The sequence below is a fragment of the Mastigoproctus giganteus genome, chromosome 7, assembly GCF_048544385.1.
Source record: "Mastigoproctus giganteus isolate SK-2022 chromosome 7, ASM4854438v1, whole genome shotgun sequence".
NCBI classification, from domain to species: domain Eukaryota; kingdom Metazoa; phylum Arthropoda; class Arachnida; order Uropygi; family Thelyphonidae; genus Mastigoproctus; species Mastigoproctus giganteus.
In genome coordinates this window covers 116,403,832-116,421,842 of record NC_143581.1, presented here as the reverse complement: position 1 = coordinate 116,421,842, position 18,011 = coordinate 116,403,832, and the positions used below count along the sequence as shown (strand labels likewise).

Here is an 18,011-nt window from a genome sequence, read left to right as displayed (position 1 = left end):
GAGAGGAATTCCCACCACCATTCTGGATATAACACTCGATCTAGCTAACGATCCAAAAAACGAAATGAAACAGATTTACTCTAAGCTCTTCCAGCATTGGCAAAGATCTTGGGAGCAAACAACCAAAGGTGAAACAACTAAAAGATTTCTTCCACAAGTTATGATAACTGCACCAAAACCTCCTCTGTGGTACTCACCAGGCCTTCACGTCTCCTTCTTCCTCACTGGTCATGGATCGTTTCGGGCCAAGCTGCATGCCCTGGGTCTCACCGATTCTCCTCTCTGCACATGCGGTGACAATGAAGACTGGATTCACCTCATGTATAATTGCCCTCTTTATGATTTACCCAGAAGTCTCCTAATCACCAAAACTGGAAATATACCCAGTGGGCAGGAACACCTCTACATAATTGACGAAACCAATTACAAAGCCTTCACTACTTTTGCCCAGACTGTATTTGAAATGCGTCAAATTCACCTACAGCAAACTGTTCAATGCACCCCCATCTTATAATGAACCCAAAACTCAATTCACAGAACATATCCTGAATGGAATCAAAGAAAACACAAATAGAATATTGATCTTTGTCATGACCTAACAGGAATCTCTCGACGTTCACAAAGGTAGCTATCTGACAAACCCACGAACCCAAAGAGGACTTTTCTACAATAGCCACAAGAACTCCAAGCAATCCTTGAGCTTCATGAATCCATGTGCCTCCTCTCATCCCCTAAGAGAAGATTATCCAAGTCCCAGTGTGGGACACTGCTCATTGCCTACAAGTCACCCTTGGATGAAGAAGATTAAATTGCTTGACACTGGGCCCCTTGCCCATTGTGGGACCCACTCACTTGCTGGCACCTCTTCTCTTCAAGGTGTATGACGATATCTGATTTTCCTACTTGTGCAGGAACTCATATAAATACTCCTCTGGGAGTGGGACTGGCATTTGACTTATCAAATGCAGGATCATGCTATTAGGCAATCTGACTTTGTGGGTCACTTGACCTCACAACCTTTTCTCTTCTTCCTGAGGTAGGGTGGGCTCCCCCCTGGGGGAGCCCACCCTACCTCACCCTCTCTCTTCTGCTTACCTTCTTTCTTCTCCTCAATCTCTGACCCCTTCTCCTATTTCAAAAAAAATATATATATTTTTTATTTATTTATTAATTTTTTATTTTTATTTATTTATTTTATTTATTTTATTTTATTTTATTATTTTTTTATTTTTTTATTATTATTAATTTTTTTATTAATTTTTATTATTTTTATTATTATTTTTTTTTATTTATTTTATATTATTTATTATTTATTTTTATTTATTTATTTATTTATTTTATTTTATTTTATTATTATTATTTTTTTTTTTATTTTATTATTTATTTTTTTATTATTATTATTTTTTTTATTATTTTTTTTCGGCCCTCCCTGGGAAGCTCAGGCTAACCCCAGGGTCGGCCAGCCAGAGTTCTCTTTCCACATACCTGGTCCAGCTCCCAGTGCCAGTGACAGTAACTAGCAGTCTGTGGTGTTCCACAGACCCTAGGCTAAGCGGCCAGATGAACAACATAACCCGCACTAAGCAAACATGAACATACACTAACATATGATATCTGGCCTTGACAGTACTGTACTGTCTTACTTCACAAGAGATTCAAATGCGGAGTTGTGCGAAAGCACCGGTGCCGCTTGTCAAAAAACACTATGTCACTATGTCACTATGTTACTAGAGGGGACGAATCTCGTCGATGACGCGAGGAACTTTTTTGGGCTTTTTACACTCCGTGGCTGAGTTAGTCAGTCTCAGGCGTAGATAGCAAGGTCCCCTCCCCCCACAGAAACTGGTTTATCGTCCAGCAAACAGACAAAATCGACCATAGAACACATGCAATTTTCAGACATAGGACACAGCACGGCAGATGAATTTAATTGTTCAGGTGGCCTAAATATAATAGCTTGTTTTTTTTTTTTTTTGTACTAGAGGGGAGGTTGCTGGGAAGTCCTCAAGGAGCAGTCCATTTCTTCTCTCCCGACAGTCCGGTGTGTTGCTATGCCAGATCGGGGACCGGCAATTTACATTGGCACCAATGAGAATTCTGCGGTTGGGCAATATGTCGAGTAGTGTCTGTAGGTACCGGGTTGCAAAGAATATTTCCTTTCCCGGCCTGCAGTATAGGGAGACCACGTAAATAGGCCCCAAGGCTGTAAGTAGGTGGATGCAGGCTGCCCAGGGAATACAAAACTGTGTGAGCTTCGTTGGTGTTGCATTTGGATTGCGCACCAGGACAGCTGCCCAGGGGGTGTCGTCTTCCACCTGGATGACCTTGTATGTCACTGGATATCCTCTCACGCGCTTTAAGTGCGTGTAAGGCTCCTAGAGGATTGTGATATCAGCATTCACTTCATCTGCCCCAATTCTCAGTTGTTCTGCAACTGCTTTTGATCGTTGGGCATTCTGTTGAAGTATCTTGAGCTTTGAAGAATTAAACGGTTTAGGGCGTGTCCCCATAATCGATTCTGTTCTTGTATTGACTCTTTATTCTCAGATATGTCGGGCAGTTAGGGTCTCATATTGAGTGTGAGTGGTGCATCTTGTTAAGCTTGCAGCTGGAGCACTGTGAGTCTGTATCTTTGTTAGGACATGAGTTGTATTCATGCCTCCTCTCTGCACAATGGCCGCATGTGGCGGTTGTCTGAGCACATGTATGCAAAGTGTGGCCGAACCTGCAGCATTTGTAGCACTTCGGCACTGCCACAAATTCCTGGCACCGGTGGCTTCTCCATTCAATGTACACCTTGGATTGATGTTTTAAAACTTGCCAGGCCATGGGGGCTAGCTCCGCTATCCAATTATTGCTTGTTCTTTTTTTTTGATTTAGTTGCATACTTTAGTTGGACAAGCCTGTGGGGCGCCCGTTATTCTTCAATTCCTTTCAGGTTTTTGGAAATAATTTCCTCAGTGAGTTTGTGTGGCGTAATGTCCTTGCTAACATTGAAAATTTTTATGAACGGGCTCTTTCTTTTCGGTGGTTCCGCTGTTAACCCTAATGTAGAGATCTTGGGGTTGGAGATAATATTTTTTATGTACTCTTCGGTCTCTGTTTCGATGTTAATTCCTATGTTCCTCGTCTTGCGTACTGATTTTATTTTGTTCGTTTTCAGGTCATCCTTTAAGCTAGTCATAATTTTTGTTTTTAATTCTTCACTTGTACGTGTTGCATTTTCCTCAGTTGGTCTCAGGACTACGAAGTTTGGAATTTTTAGCAGTGGTTGCCTTATTGGGTGAATTCCCCTTAACAGTACCCCAGTTGCTGCCCTCGACATTCTTTTGCTTTGCGTGGTCTTCAGCGCACCGAAGAAGGGCCAAATAGCCCTAAAACGGTCGCCAGAGGAGCCTGATGATGTCCGGAGTTTCCAAGAATAGGTAAAAACAGTCTTCCCCACTGGGGAAGCCTTGCCTATTCCAGGAGTTTTTGAGTGGTGTGAGTTGAAGGAGTTACTGTCCCTTTCATTCTTCTACACCGTTTCGTTTCCTCTTCCACTCCTACTATTACTTTCCCCTACTTTTTTGCTTTTCTAAGTCTAATAGGGACAAGTGGATAATAGAGTTATTATCCCACACATAGAGCAGAATAGCCCTGAAATGGTGCCGTCTGGGTGGTGGTATCCGGTGAGAATAAGTAACAATAGTCCTCTGCTTTGGTGAAGCGTTACTTATTCGAAGTAGTGCAATATCATGGCAACTCGTTGTGAAAGTATTCATAATATGAGATATAACTTAAACGATGCCGCCTTTGCATAAATTTGCTAATTCAGAGTTTGGCTGTGTAGTAATATGATGCATTTGCACTAACTTGCACATAATCTAATTATGTATGCTTAAAGGATGGGTTTATTTGTTTGTTTGTTTGTGATTACGCGACCTGTATTAAATTCGTAATCGATGGTTAGGAATCACGGCGAATACCTATATGGATGTTTAGGTTTATGCATTTTAAGATTACACTTTTTCTTTTTTATATTGATAAATCAAAATGGGAATGTTATCCACTGGACAAGGACTGGTATAACCTTTCTACAGCATAACAGCTCGTGTATGCCCAGCGGGATAACTATATACATATTTACTTACCCCATCGGCGATTTTAACCTTGTGGTTCTTTGGAATTTATTATAAGCTGAAGGCGATGTGTAGCATATTTGCTTTTGTACCTTTTATGTCACTTAGCTGTCAAATTTGTAATATTCAGTGAAGTTAGTGCTATAAAGCATTGCGACTGATATGTTGTTTAATGTAGCCAGGGTCATCATGAGAAATCTTATTGTAGTTATTGTTCTATTAGGGGTTGAATTTGGACATCTCGGTTGCAGTGCGGTCAGGCAACGAGCCTTGTCTGAGCGCAATGAACCTGTGGTCCTAATAAGGGCCCAAACAGTTGCTCTGTGACCCTAATATATATATATATATATATATATATATATTAGGGTCACAGAGCAACTGTTTGGGCCCTTATATATTTGGGCCATTATATATATATATATATATATATATATAATGATATTTAGTAAAGTTTACCGTAATAAGTCTAAGATTGTATCGCCTATCCCAGTTTGTTGATTCTGACAATAATTTTACAAAATTTAAACTTAATACATATTACCATTTCGCATTTATTTTCTCTACAATTACCTAAGATATAAACTCAGGCAAAACTGGTATGGGGGAAACAGAAACGGGTATGTATGAGACATTCTTTTAGTCTAGCTATCGGTCTGCTCAAAGCCCCTGATGAAGTAGCAGACCGATGACCAAGTGGAAGAGTGTTATATTCATTGTTTTCTAAATTCTATTTTTCTTTACATTCTATTATTAGCTTTTCACCTTTAGAATATAGGCCATCCAGACTAAAGCTAGTTTCTTTTACTAACTTTTTAGTGTGGTCCTTATACACTTAATTCCCTACAGATAGATACCATATAATAAATTTATATATATATAACTAAAATAAACGCACCATCACACGAAGGGTGGCGAAACTACTATACCGTCTGTCCTCACGGAGAGGGACAAGAAGAGTCGGGATAGGGAGCGGACGGTTGGACTTTGTTAAAGAGCACGGTTCATTTATGAATCATGCAGAGTGGCAGAATTTGTATTTCAGTAATGTACATGAAATCTATTTGTAATTGAGAGAGAGTAGAAGGAAATCACCAAGAAAAGAATGATGATATCCAGCTTTCCAGCTGGATATCATACTAGAATGATGATATCCAGAATGTGAAGAATGATATCCATCATTCTTCACATTCTATTAGATGATATATAAGCCGGATATCATCATTCTTCACATTCTATTAGATGATATACAAGCCGGATATCATCATTCTTCACATTCTATTAGATGATATACAAGCCGGATATCATCATTCTTCTCTTTCTTGATGATTCCCTTCTACTCTCTCTCTCTCTCTCTCTCTCAGGGTGACTCAGAAATTTTTTTTTTGGCTAGTGCAGCATAAGCCTCAGACTTCCTTGCACCATATGGCTAATAATAATAATAATAATAATATACAATAACCGAAATTAAAAGTAAAAAATCAAAAAATTACTACAATTGTCGCTAGGGGGGTTGTAGATAATTATCACAACAGGTTGAGGATTATTAGACAACACATGTCACATATAAAATTTTTGAAAAATACAATATTTTGCATTTCGTTTTCTAAACACTATAGAACGTTTATTAAAGGACTTTTTTATTTTTTTTTATTTGTAATGATAATATACTGTGTTTAATTAACTGAAATCTTTGTTGTCCCCTTGGGATTTTAGCAACACGAGTGAAAACTTGAGTGAGGCAATTGCTTATTGTGGACTAAAAGCGTTTTATTTTGTTTCCGAACGGCTGAATTTTGGTGCGGGGGGGGGAAGCGTCATTTTTGGCCGAATTACAAGTTTCAGAAGAGGTTTCAGAACCTTGTTTCTTGGATACATGCTAAACTAATTTCAGAATATGGCTACTTTCCGTTTACTTATGTTTCCCAACGTGAAATCGCTGGAGGTGCCGTTAACTGCTGTCCAGTTGAATTTTCCGAGGCGAAGGTGGGTCTGTTTGTATCCCTTTTCATAATTAATACTATAGTTACTAGTAACTTTGTCACATAGCGAAGTGTTTCTCAATATTCTACTCATGCGATTCCTTTGACCACGCCGATAAAGTTTCAATGCCTGAAACACAAAAAGCCTTCGAAAACTCATTTGATGTTTTAAATTTATTATGATATATCAGGAACTCCTGAGGTAGTTGAAATTCCATGTGGGATGGAAGAACTGTAATCTAGTGATTAAAAAGTACCGACCAATAATTAAAACGGGTACTTAGTACTCGGTTATTGCAGCTTTTTTCTAAGTATACGTTGCTGTAGTCACAGTAATCAAGAACCTGTGACTATGGTAACAACATTCGGAAAAATTGACTGGAGAAAATAATCTCATTAGGCTTTTCTTCCCCTACCCCCTTTTTATAACATTGAAATAACAGCGAAGACAGGGCTCCTTACACTAGTTTGGGCTTTGTGAAGCCAACCTGCCCTACTCTCTCAGTGCTGCTGGCTCTAGTAATAAATAAAGTTGAATAACACATAATGGCAAATGCTATTTTTTTTTTTTTTTTAATATATGTTTGACTTTACTTATGTGGTATCATTTGAAAACTCTATGCGAACCTTAATTTAGATAATACCAGTGTAGTGTATCATATCTGTTAATTTCTGTTCATTAATATATGAAATCAACTGCTCTTTTACCATGTAGTTAATGTGAAATTAGTTTACTAATTAGGTGGTTTGAGCTAATTTCTAAACTTATTACAGATATTCCAGGATCCTTGTCAGATCTCCTATCATCAGACCATATATAATTGTTAACAGCTCCTCACCCTGGCTTGTCTTAGTCAGACTTAGGTGATGGGATATGGCAAAGGTCTTGAAATGTCATCTTTGTAATAAGATTAGAAATGAGCTCAAAGCACTTAAGTAGTAAACTAATTTTGCACTATTTACATGGTAAAAGAGTGATTCATTTCAAAAATAGCATAATTTCCTAATTATATTCTGTATGTGAAATAATGTGAGATTATATCATATAATAGAAAAAAATAATCAATTTCCAAACTTCATTCACTGCTCTTAAAATCAGGCTGCAATATTTCCATGTATGGATTTTATGAATATGCATGCATTGTCAATTCCTGAATAATATTCAGGAATTGACAATGCATATTTCAATTAATTCAAATTAATTCATATTGAAATTAATTTGAATCAATGATATTTGAATTAATATATTATATTCTAACAATAATAGATATTCTTTAGTTGGATATCAGGTTATTTTATGTAACATGAATAAATTAGGAGTATAAACTGTTCAGAATACTGACATATATATATATATATATTTGATTAAATCCATTATGGTTTTTGAATTATTATTTAAATATGCCATCCTATCTCCAGGGGCTCACATCTGGTGAGTATGGGCTTGGCAAACTCAGGGTTCTGAGCTGGATATCATCATCATTATTTTTCTTGGCGATTTCTTTCTACTTCTCTCTCTCTCAGGGTAACTCAGGAAATTTTTATTTTGGCTGGTGCAGCATAAGCTTCAGGCTTCCTTGCACCATATGGCTAATAATAATCTTATTTCCTACCAAGCTACAACTCTTAATGATTCTTCAGTGGTAAATCTAATAGAATGAGAAAGATGCACTATCCTTTTTATCAAAGCATAACTACTTCACTTAAGTCACATTATTGATTCAATTTATTTATTTAATAAAGAAATGTACCTGATATTTATGCAAATCACTCTCTTCCTGTAATATGCATCATAACAGTTTGGATGCCTCCCACATTTAAAATTTTGCCTTTTGTGCTTAACACCAAATTTTATCATTAGGTATAAACTAGTGCTGCGCATACCTTCCAGTGGTGCAGCTGCATTGGGACTCTGAGCTGATGTAGGGGGATGGAATCCCAGAAGGAAAAGAGATGACTTCATGGACTAATAAAGGAACATTGCACCACTATCCAAGCTCATAAAGATTTGTTACTGGTATGTACTTAATGATAAAACACGATGTTAGGTGCAGAATTCAAATCTTAAATTTTATCTGTGTGGATATGCTTATATACATAATTCAACTTTATAGCCACATAATTTACCTATGCTGTAAATGAATTATATTAATTAATTGGGGTAAAGTTTTTTTTTTTTTTTTTTTTAATTTCAGTTAACATCATTTGATATTATGTTCTGATCTTAACTGCAATTTAGAAGTGGGGCCATCTTGATTCACATAATTAATCTGGCAGTAGTAGTACTATCCAGTTTTACAACACGAGCAGCATCATGTAGGCTGACTTACCTCAAACTTGATTCTTAATATCGAAAAAAAGTCTGTGTGTGTGTTTTAAAATTCACTTATATTATATACTATACTGTATTATATTTATGCCTCATCATTTACTGGTATTCTTATTTTCACCCCATATATTGTAATAAATACAATACAAAGAATAGATTATCTTTATTGGACTTAAAAATGCAATATAATCTTTCACTACTTTAATATCGGCATAACTTGTTAAAGATATCTAACCTTATTGACAAGTTTTTTTTCTTTTTTATATTGTGTTCAGTTATAGTATATTAAATTATTACGTTAGTACAAATAGGGGCACCTCTGTAGCTGGGTGGGCAGGAGCACAGTGTGTAGCACACGCTTCTGGATTAGACCAGGGTTCGAGCCCGTGACCACCAGATACGGAGAATGTGGAAAGGTCAGGGAATGACCACTGCATATCCCCGAAGCAATGTGGCCTTAGTTGCTAATGCTCCTAAAAACCAAATAACAACAATAGTACAAATGGGGAAGTGTTAATTAATGGAGAGCATTACTTATTCAAAGTATAAGGAGAATGCAAGTCAATGTGAAGGATTTCATAACATGAGATGTTATAATAATGATGCCTAACTTTTGTCTCAAAATTAAAGTATGTAGTAATGATGTAATTGCACTAAAGAATGTGGTAGTAATGATGTAATTGCACTAAAGAATGTGATAGTTTGAGGCTTTATGTCCTGAAAATATTTTATTGTATAGCTCTCATATTGGGCATGTAATTCACATGCCTGTAATTCACAGTTGTTTTCTCAGCTAAGGACCTTTGAATACCTATCTGACTATTGGCCAGTGGTCTTGCAATGAGAGGCCAAATAGCTTTAAAATTATGCCATCTTGTTAGTGGTACTGAACTGAGAATAAGTAACAACTGACTTCTCTAATGGTGAAGAGTGTTATTTATTTGAAGTATAAGGAGAAGGCAAGTCGTTATGGAAGATTTCACGTTCACGATACGAGACGTTATAATAATGATGCCTAATGTACAAACTTTTGTTTATTTTAAAATTCAAAGATGTACAGTGTTCTCCATAGAATATTTTGGCAGCCGAATGGCATTAAGAAGTAGCTGGGTAGGGAAGTGTAATACTTTGCAATATTATAAAATTTTCTGTTATTTCTAAATGTGACTTAAGTGATCCAGAGCAAAAATGACTTGCATAATTTAACATTATATGCTCCTGCTGCATTGATCCCGATTGCATAGTATGTTCGAATTAATATTGATCGAGATCAGTGAGCAGTACCATACGGTACCATGAGAATCGCTTATTTTAGCCGTGCGGTCAGTTAAATTCACCGTGTGGTGCTTCCATTCGATAGGTCTTGGGTAGGTCTTAACACTGATGTAGTAATAATGCAATTGCTTTAGAGAATGTCATTCATTAGTACATAAAATTAGGTACTTTTCCAAACATCAGGGTATGTCTGCCTAGGATAAAGGTTGATGATATGGAGCAGATATCATCTTTTAAGGGCACAAATGACATTAAGAGTAGGAAATCTACAGATTTGCTTAACAATTACAGTACAGCCTGTGGTTTCCCACATCTGTGCCATATGTTCGCTGTGAAGCAATACAGTACTACTGTAAATGCCAGAAAAGTGTTGTGTGTTGTATATGACATATTGCGTTAGGTTCTGTTGTGTGTCCTGGCATTTGGCCGCAGCGCCCCTAGTGGGACTCCACATTGCCCGCACACACCACTAGGAGGTAGCCAGTCTGCCCATTATTCTCTGGCTTGTCTCCGCCAGGGTCGCCAGAGCTTCCTGGACGGAGACAAAAAAAAAAAAGTAGAGTCGGGGAAGTACAGAGTGTACGCAAGAAAGGAGAGTATAGCTAGAAATATGGAGGATGTAGGCGAAGGTATCCTCCAGGTTATCAATGGAGCAATAAGCGCCATCAGTTGAAAGGGGAACCCGGGAAGGACGATAAATAAGACAGCAAGAGAGCCATGTGCAAGTTGCCACTGAAGAATGAGGTGGTCCATACACCAGTCGATCCTATCCAGGTTAAGATCGGTTTTGCCAGTTAGGTTAGGATCAGATGTTTGGGTTGTTCCTATTTTGTGTTGGCAATAGGGTTCTCCGTCTTGTGAAGAGGGCTTGTGCAAACTTGGTAAACTCATAGTAGTAGTTTTCTTCTGTGATGAATAAGTGTTCATTTCCTTGAGGGTTATCTTGGATACGAGTAAACAGGATGCTGCGGAGGTCCTCATAGTGTTGACAGGTATATACTAGATGGTTCCAGTCTTCTATTTCACCACATGCACAGTGGGGGTTGTCAATGATTCCCATGGATGTTAATTTATGGTTTATTGATCCGTGTCCAGTGATGAGGTAGGTGGTATAAAGACCAGGAGAAAACCAAGTTGGAGATTTAGGAAATACGGCATTCACATACGGTATAAATTTCTTGGTGATTGGGCCCTTGTCGGTAGCAGCCCATCTGTCCTGCCAGGTCTGAAGTAGTAGGATGGCAATTTTTTTCTTTTCCTGCCTGATTTCATTCAGGTTATTGATGGAGTGTCCAGGGATAGTTGCTGGTATACCCCTGGATAGACAGTAGTGGAGGCCACTTCGAATAACCTCCAGATCAAGCGGAAGGACGCCCGCAAGAACCTGAAGGGCTGGGTTGCTAACTGTGCAGCATGCCCTTGTAATAGTAAGAAGGATGGTGCGCTGGATGGTTCCCAGTTTACATTTGTTGTTGTAAAGAGTTGTCCTGCGAAACCAGACCCCTGATCCATACGTTATGAAGGGAAGGAAGATTGATTTATACAGAATCTTAAGGGTGCGTCGGTTCAATCCCCAATCGCGACGACTCACCCGTGCGATGAGAGCAGTGTAGTTTCTCACTTTCGCGTGGAGGTGTGCAAGATGCGGAGAGAAAGTGAGCTTAGGGTCAAGTACTATTCCCAGTAGTTTTAACGTAGAAACTAGCTTGACGGTTTGGCCTTGAAGTTTGTTAGTGGGGTTTCTAGTAGGCTGCAGTGATCCCTTCAGGAGAATGGATTGTGTCTTTTGGGGTGAGAGTCTTAGTTTGTGTAGGGCTGCCCAGTTCTGAAGGATTTGAAGTGCCTGGTTTCCTCTGGCTTCCAGAGAAGCTCTGCTGTCAGCCTCAATTGAGATGGTCACATCATCAGCAAAGGCTTGTATAGCTACAGGACCTAGGTCCAGTCCAAGGAGCTCATCCAGGACAATGTTCCACAAAAAAGGACCAAGGACTGAACCCTGGGGGCAACCTCTGTAGATTAACCTGGTAATTCTTCGGTACGTTGAGGAGATTGTAATTTTCCTATTTGATAAGTAGTTTTCGATGCATTTGTATAAATTTAATGGTATATTTGCTTGCCTAAGTCTGCGAAGGATACTTGCCCACCAGAGCCTGTCAAATGCTCCTGCAAAATCTATTGCTATTAAGTAGGTAGTATTTGGAGGTAGAAGTTGAGACTGCAGAGATGATCATTTGCAGTGCGTCTTCTGTGCAATGCCCCGGTCGAAATCCAAACTGGAAGTTGGACTGGAGCCCAGCTTTGGTGTAATGGTCTTGGAGCCGTACTAGGAGTAGTCGTTCAAACAGTTTACTGACCATGGATAAAAGGGCAATGGGTCGATATGACTCTGGTTGTTGGAGCGGTTTAGACGGATTTTTTATGATCAGTTTTACATTGGCGTTTTTCCATTCTTCTGGGAAAGATCCATGGGACAAGCACTTATTGAAGAGGTCGAGTAGAAACTGGATGTTAATTTGGGCGGTCTTTTTAAGGACTTCGGGTTCAATGAGATCTGGTCCGGGACATTTCCGCTCTTTCATTTTGGTAAGAGCCTGCTGCAGTTCATCGGTGGTAAATTGGTCTTCTACAGCATTGTTGAAGTAGATGTTGTTTGCCTGGCATATTTCTTGCTGTTGTACTGTCAGAGCATCAGTATCTGTACCAAAAAGTGTGTCCAGAATATTGGCCATAGACTGCTCCCACGATGTAGTCATAGTGCCGTTTGGTGTGAGAGTGGATTGGATAACTTCGCCCCTCGGGACAGTACAGGTCAATGATGGAAAAAAAAAAAAAAAAAGTGTCTGTAATTCTGCCCAGACACAATAGGTTTGGTTTTTTGGTTTTTTTTTTTTTTTTTTTTAGGAGCATTAGCAACTAAGGCCATATTGCTCCGGGATATGCGGTGGTCATTCCCTGACCTTTCCGCATCCTCCATATTTGGTGGCGACGGGCTCGAACCCCGGTCTAATCAAGAAGCGTGTGCTATGCACTGCTGCTCCTTCCCACCTGGCTACGGAGGCGCCTAGACACAATAGGAGGGAGTATGTTGTGAGAGCCTTGTCAGTTAGTTCAGCCATGGAGAGATTGTGCAAGGCTCATGGGATAGAATTTTTCTCAGTATGGACTGTGCTTGTTAACAGGAGAGATAGCTTCTACAGCAGGGATTCTCAATGGGTGCGAAAATTGTTTTTTTTTTTGGGGGGGGGGCAAAAAATCATGGGTATTCCAGTGATTTGTGGCCTTCAAGTTTAACCCTACCCAATGACATCTTATTCCTTAATATTTCATTTCTCTCATTGGGTTTTCTTTTTCCCTGAGACAACTGATTTTTAACATATAAGTATATTATATTAGGAGTGAGTGAGAAGTTTGATAAAAGGAAGATAGTGGGTGTGATTTAATTCAACGGAGCCTCTGTAGCCAGGTGAGCAGGAGCAGCAGTGCGTAGCACACGCTTCTTGATTAGAAAGGGGTTCGAGTCCGTGACCACCAAATACGGAGGATGCGGAAAGGTCAGGGAATGACCACCGCATATCCCCGGAGCAATATGGCCTTAGTTGCTAATGCTCCTAAAAACCAAATAACAACAACATTTAATTCAACCATCTTTGCTCTTCATAGGCATTCAGTGCCTAAGTGCTTTCAGAGGTAAAGTCTCCGAAATCCTTGCCATTTGCACCTTTCCGACATCTGCGAACCTGACCACAGCATGGTGGGTGTGGTTATTTATTTATTTATTCTTTTCTTTGGTCAATATATGAGACATGAGGAAATGTTTCAGTCTATTGTTTCTACTTTCTAAGTGACAATTAGTATTGATTTATTGTTTCCTTGTGGAAGTTGTTTATTTTTGATCCACAGTGCTTTTGTGAGTGACATGGGCTATGAGAGTTAAATAAAATTAGTTTATATTTTATTATTTAATTCATTGTAGTTATTAAAACCATCATCAATCATGCCAAGTCCTGGAAAGGAAACATGCCAACAGTATCTGTATCTAGCTATGGTTTTTGTTGAAAGCCCATTCGACTAAAAACAGCATAATATGCCTTATGTGTAATAGTTCTTTTTCAAACGAGTCCATGAAACCATCAAGACTTTTAGATCGCTTATAAAGGAAACATCCTGATAAAGTTGGTAAACATATCCAATATTTAAAAAATTTAAAACAGAATTTCGAGCAACGTAACACTGTTACTTTCTTATTTAAGAACACACAAACAAATGAAGATGGAATGATTTCATCTTATAAAATTGCAGAAATCATTGCAAAAACAGGTAGTGTTCATACAGTTGCTGAGACTGTTATACAACCCGCATTAGAGACTGTAATTTCAACTGTGATGCATCAAAATCCTTGCAGTATTTTAAATGCATTGCCATTGAGCAACGATTCAATTTGAAAATGAACTGATGGGATGTCAGTTAAAATTGAAGAGCAGCTAATTGACAAACTAAAAATGAGAAAATGTTCTATTCAGATCGATGAATCCACAATTACTGACAATAAGGCCATTCTAATGTGCGTGTCTTCGTTATTTCGATGATGATTGTAAATTGCAAGAAGAGATGTTGTTTGTAAAATCTATGGAAACTGACTGTACTGGAGCAAACATTGTTTGATGAAAAACAAGTACCATTGGAAAATTTGGTATCTTGTTCCACTGATGGTGCTACCTCCATGGTTGGAAGATATAAATGTTTTATAGCCCACCTAAAGGAAGTATATCCCAAAGTGAAGTTCTTGCAATTTTGAAATACACTGCATTGTGCACCGACATCATCTGGTTTCAAAAAATATTACTCCAGTTCTTTATCAATCTCTCAGTATTGTTATTAAAACCATCAATAAAATAAAGTCACATAGCCAATATGATTGTCTTTTCAGAAAATTTTGTGTTGATAATGAAGAACAGTATGTCAAGCTTCTTTTACATACAGAAATCAGATGGCTTTCTAAAGGAAACTGTCTAACAAGATTTGTAAACTTTTTTGATACAATAATTAGTTGTTAGAAAACGAAGATGACACAGATTTAGCAAAGGAGATCAGCAAACACAAAAAGAACATATACTAAATGGGTTGGACTTTTCGAAAACTTAACGAAGTATCACTTCAACTTCAAGGGAAATTAATTATGGTGATAGACTGCAAATGCTTATTAAAAGCCTTCACTGAAAAACTGGTAATATTTGAAAGCAATTTAATGAGAAAACAATTTCATGGTATGCAAAATCAATGAATCTCTCACCGAGGAGGATCTTAAGAATTATTCAGATCATTTGTGTTCTTTGAAAGGTGAAATGAAAAATAGATTTTCAGATTTATTTTCTTTTGAAGTGAAGCCCCAGATATTAGATCCAATTGGATGTGATATTGGGTCTGCTAGTGAAGAAATTCAAGAACTCGTTGAATTAAAATGTAATGAAGAATGCAAATATAAATTTGAAAAAGGTGAAATGGCTGAGTTGTGGTGTTCAGAAACAACTAAACTTCTTTATCCAACAATTTGGTCTGAAATGGCCAAAGTATTTCGTTTTCCAATGTTTTGTAAGGTTGAAAGTGGTTTTAGTTCAGTAAATAAAATATTAACAAAGGAAAGAAACAGAATTGATATACAGTAGACTCTATTTTCCAGGGTAGATGGTAAAAACCAAATCCTGGATAATCGATTTCCTGGTTAATCCAAAAATACAGAAGTCATCGACATATGTTCCAGGACTTCGTCAAGTTTTATATAATTCAGGAATGACTAGTACCATATTGCTACTATATTATTATTGACAAATCTGAATTCAGCGCGATACTTGTTAATGTTTGGCCATTTTCATACACCCTTATTATTTTAATTTTCTGATCCAATTCGATTGCTTTCCTTTTCTTGAAAGATTTACTAGTAGCGCTGTCACCTATTTTCTCTTAGTCGGCACCATGATAACAGTCAAAATTAAATTTTCTGAAAAGAACTTCACAGGGTTAAGGCTAAAACTCACTATTATCACCCCACGTGAGCTCACATTTTACTAAAGCACTATAGTTCTGGAGGTCAACAAAAAACAATAAAAACAACTTGCACTTTCCGTTTTACTGGGCTTTTCTGTTAGTGCAATCTATTATAAATGGGGTAGTAAACTTGATCTTATTGCATTTGTGATGATACCGATAGCTGGAATTCTGTTGGTTGGTTTTTACGTTATTATGGTGAAGTGTGTGTGTGTCCCCTTTGCTGAAATCTTCAGTCATATAAAAAAAAAAAATAAAATAATTGTAAGAAACTTCACTTTTTTTTCCTATCTTTTTTACTTGTTACACCGATCTCACTTGTGCAATTTGTGTGTGCTGTGATCATCGATATTGATTACTTATTATTTTTTTTTTGTTGTTTTAAATTTTACAATGCTAAAAAAAAAAATTAAAAAAAAATAAAATAAAATAAAAATTAAGTGAAAACAAATTTACTTAAATCCGTAGTTGCGTAAGTCGGAGACTTACTGTATCGAAAAATGCTCAGCAAGTAACGTAAAAAATATGGCGATAGATAAAAAACTTACCACGCACTACTCGTGTGTCCAATGTGATGCTTCCCTTTATTTTTTGCAATGTCAATTTTAAATCGAATAGCTTCCCTTTATATTTTACAATGTCGCGTATGGTTTGGTGACCAACCTTATAATGGTTCTTTAGAGATTTAACAGATGCACCGTTTTCAAACTTTTGAATAATTTCAAGTCTTTGTTTCCTTTTCTTGAAAGGTTTACTAGTAGCACTGTTGCATTTACCCATCATTTTCACGATTTCTAAACAAAAAAAAATATATATATTTACTATAAAAAAAAATTGACATCCCTGACATAAATAACGAAACAAAATTTGTTCTTTTGCGGTGCGACGGAACACAACAATCGACGCGACGCACTAACACAAACTAAACATATGTTCTGTCTTTTCTTTTTTTTTTTTTTTGAGTGGCGGGTGTGAAGACGGAGGGGTTTGCAAGATAATAGGTACACTAATCTCCCAATGATGACTTATAATGCCGCTTCTTGTCACTTATTTACAACTTGCAAAATATCTGTTTATATGTTCTATGTTCTAGTTATTACTTGAATTTTTTTGATTTCTGGTTGATTTTTTTTAATTTGGAGTCTTGAAGTGTCCCAATTGATCCGATCCCGGTAAATCAAGAGTCTGCTGTATGTTCAAGAGGAGACATTAAAATTAAACTTACTAACATCATACCGAACATTGAACTTTTAGCTAATAAGCATCAGGCTCAGGGATCTCATTGAATAAAAGGAGTAAGTATAAAGTACTTTCTTGTATAAAATTTCATGGGGGGGCCATTAGGAAAAAAAATTGTCCAAAAAAGTCCATTAGAGGGCAATAATTGAAAAAAAAAAAAAAAGGTTGACAACAACTGTTCTACAGGGATGAGATACACTTAAATAGAAAGGGTGCAATAATATTTGCCGATGTTATCGAGGCAGTGTTAGGTGGGTTGGAAAACTGCTAGCTTGGGGGGATTCACAGATTAAATTGTTGTTTTCTGTATTTCTTAATTGGTCCATTGTTGTTTTCTGTATTTATAAGTGATATTGATGATGGTATATCAGGCTTAATTCCAAGTTTGCAGACGATACGAAGGTTGGCAGGGTTGTTAATGACACTGACAGTACGCTGCTGCAACAGGATCTAGAAAAGTTGAGCAGATGGGCTGAGAGGTGGCAAATGAAGTTTAACATTGACAGATGTAAAGTACTACATATGGGAAGCAGTAACCCCTGAATATTGTATCAACTCTGTGGTACTACGCTGACAGTGGTAGAGAATGAAAAGGACCTGAGGGTAACTGTGCAGGCAGATTTGAAGTTTTCTGAGCAGTGCAGATGGTCTGCAAGAGTAGCTCATGGTGTTAATGATATACAGGAATTTTGTTGTTGTTGTTTGTTATTTGGTTTTTAGAAGCATTAGCAACTAAGGCGATATTGCTCCTGGGATATGCGGTGGTCATTCCCTGACCTTTCCGCATCCTCCGTATTTGGTGGTCACGGGCTCAAACCCCGGTCTAATCAAGAAGTGTGTGCTATGCACTGCTGCTGCTCCTGCCGACCTGGCTACGGAGGTGCGACAGGAATTTTTCTAGCAGGGATAAGGAGGTGATTATACCCTTGTATAAGGTGGTCAGGCCACACCTTGAGTACTGTATACAGGTCTGGAGGCCTCATTTTAAGAAGGATGTAGAGCTGTTGGAATGAGTACAGAGAAGGA

General features: G+C 37.7%; 1 protein-coding gene across 8 annotated transcripts in view; it reads left to right on the top strand.

The window, feature by feature from the left end:
* The first annotated feature begins 5,784 nt into the window (after positions 1 to 5,784).
* Positions 5,785 to 18,011, top strand: part of LOC150083163 (uncharacterized) — a 1,214,634-nt gene continuing 1,202,407 nt past the window's right edge. For 7 of the 8 annotated variants that reach the window (XM_090377874.1, XM_090377875.1, XM_090377878.1 and 4 more), the window contains exon 1: positions 5,785 to 6,104. The gene's annotated coding sequence lies outside the window, so the exon portion shown is untranslated. Of the gene's footprint in view, positions 6,105 to 7,961; positions 8,118 to 18,011 lie in introns of all 8 variants that reach the window. The other variant, XM_090377872.1, reaches the window with a different exon arrangement.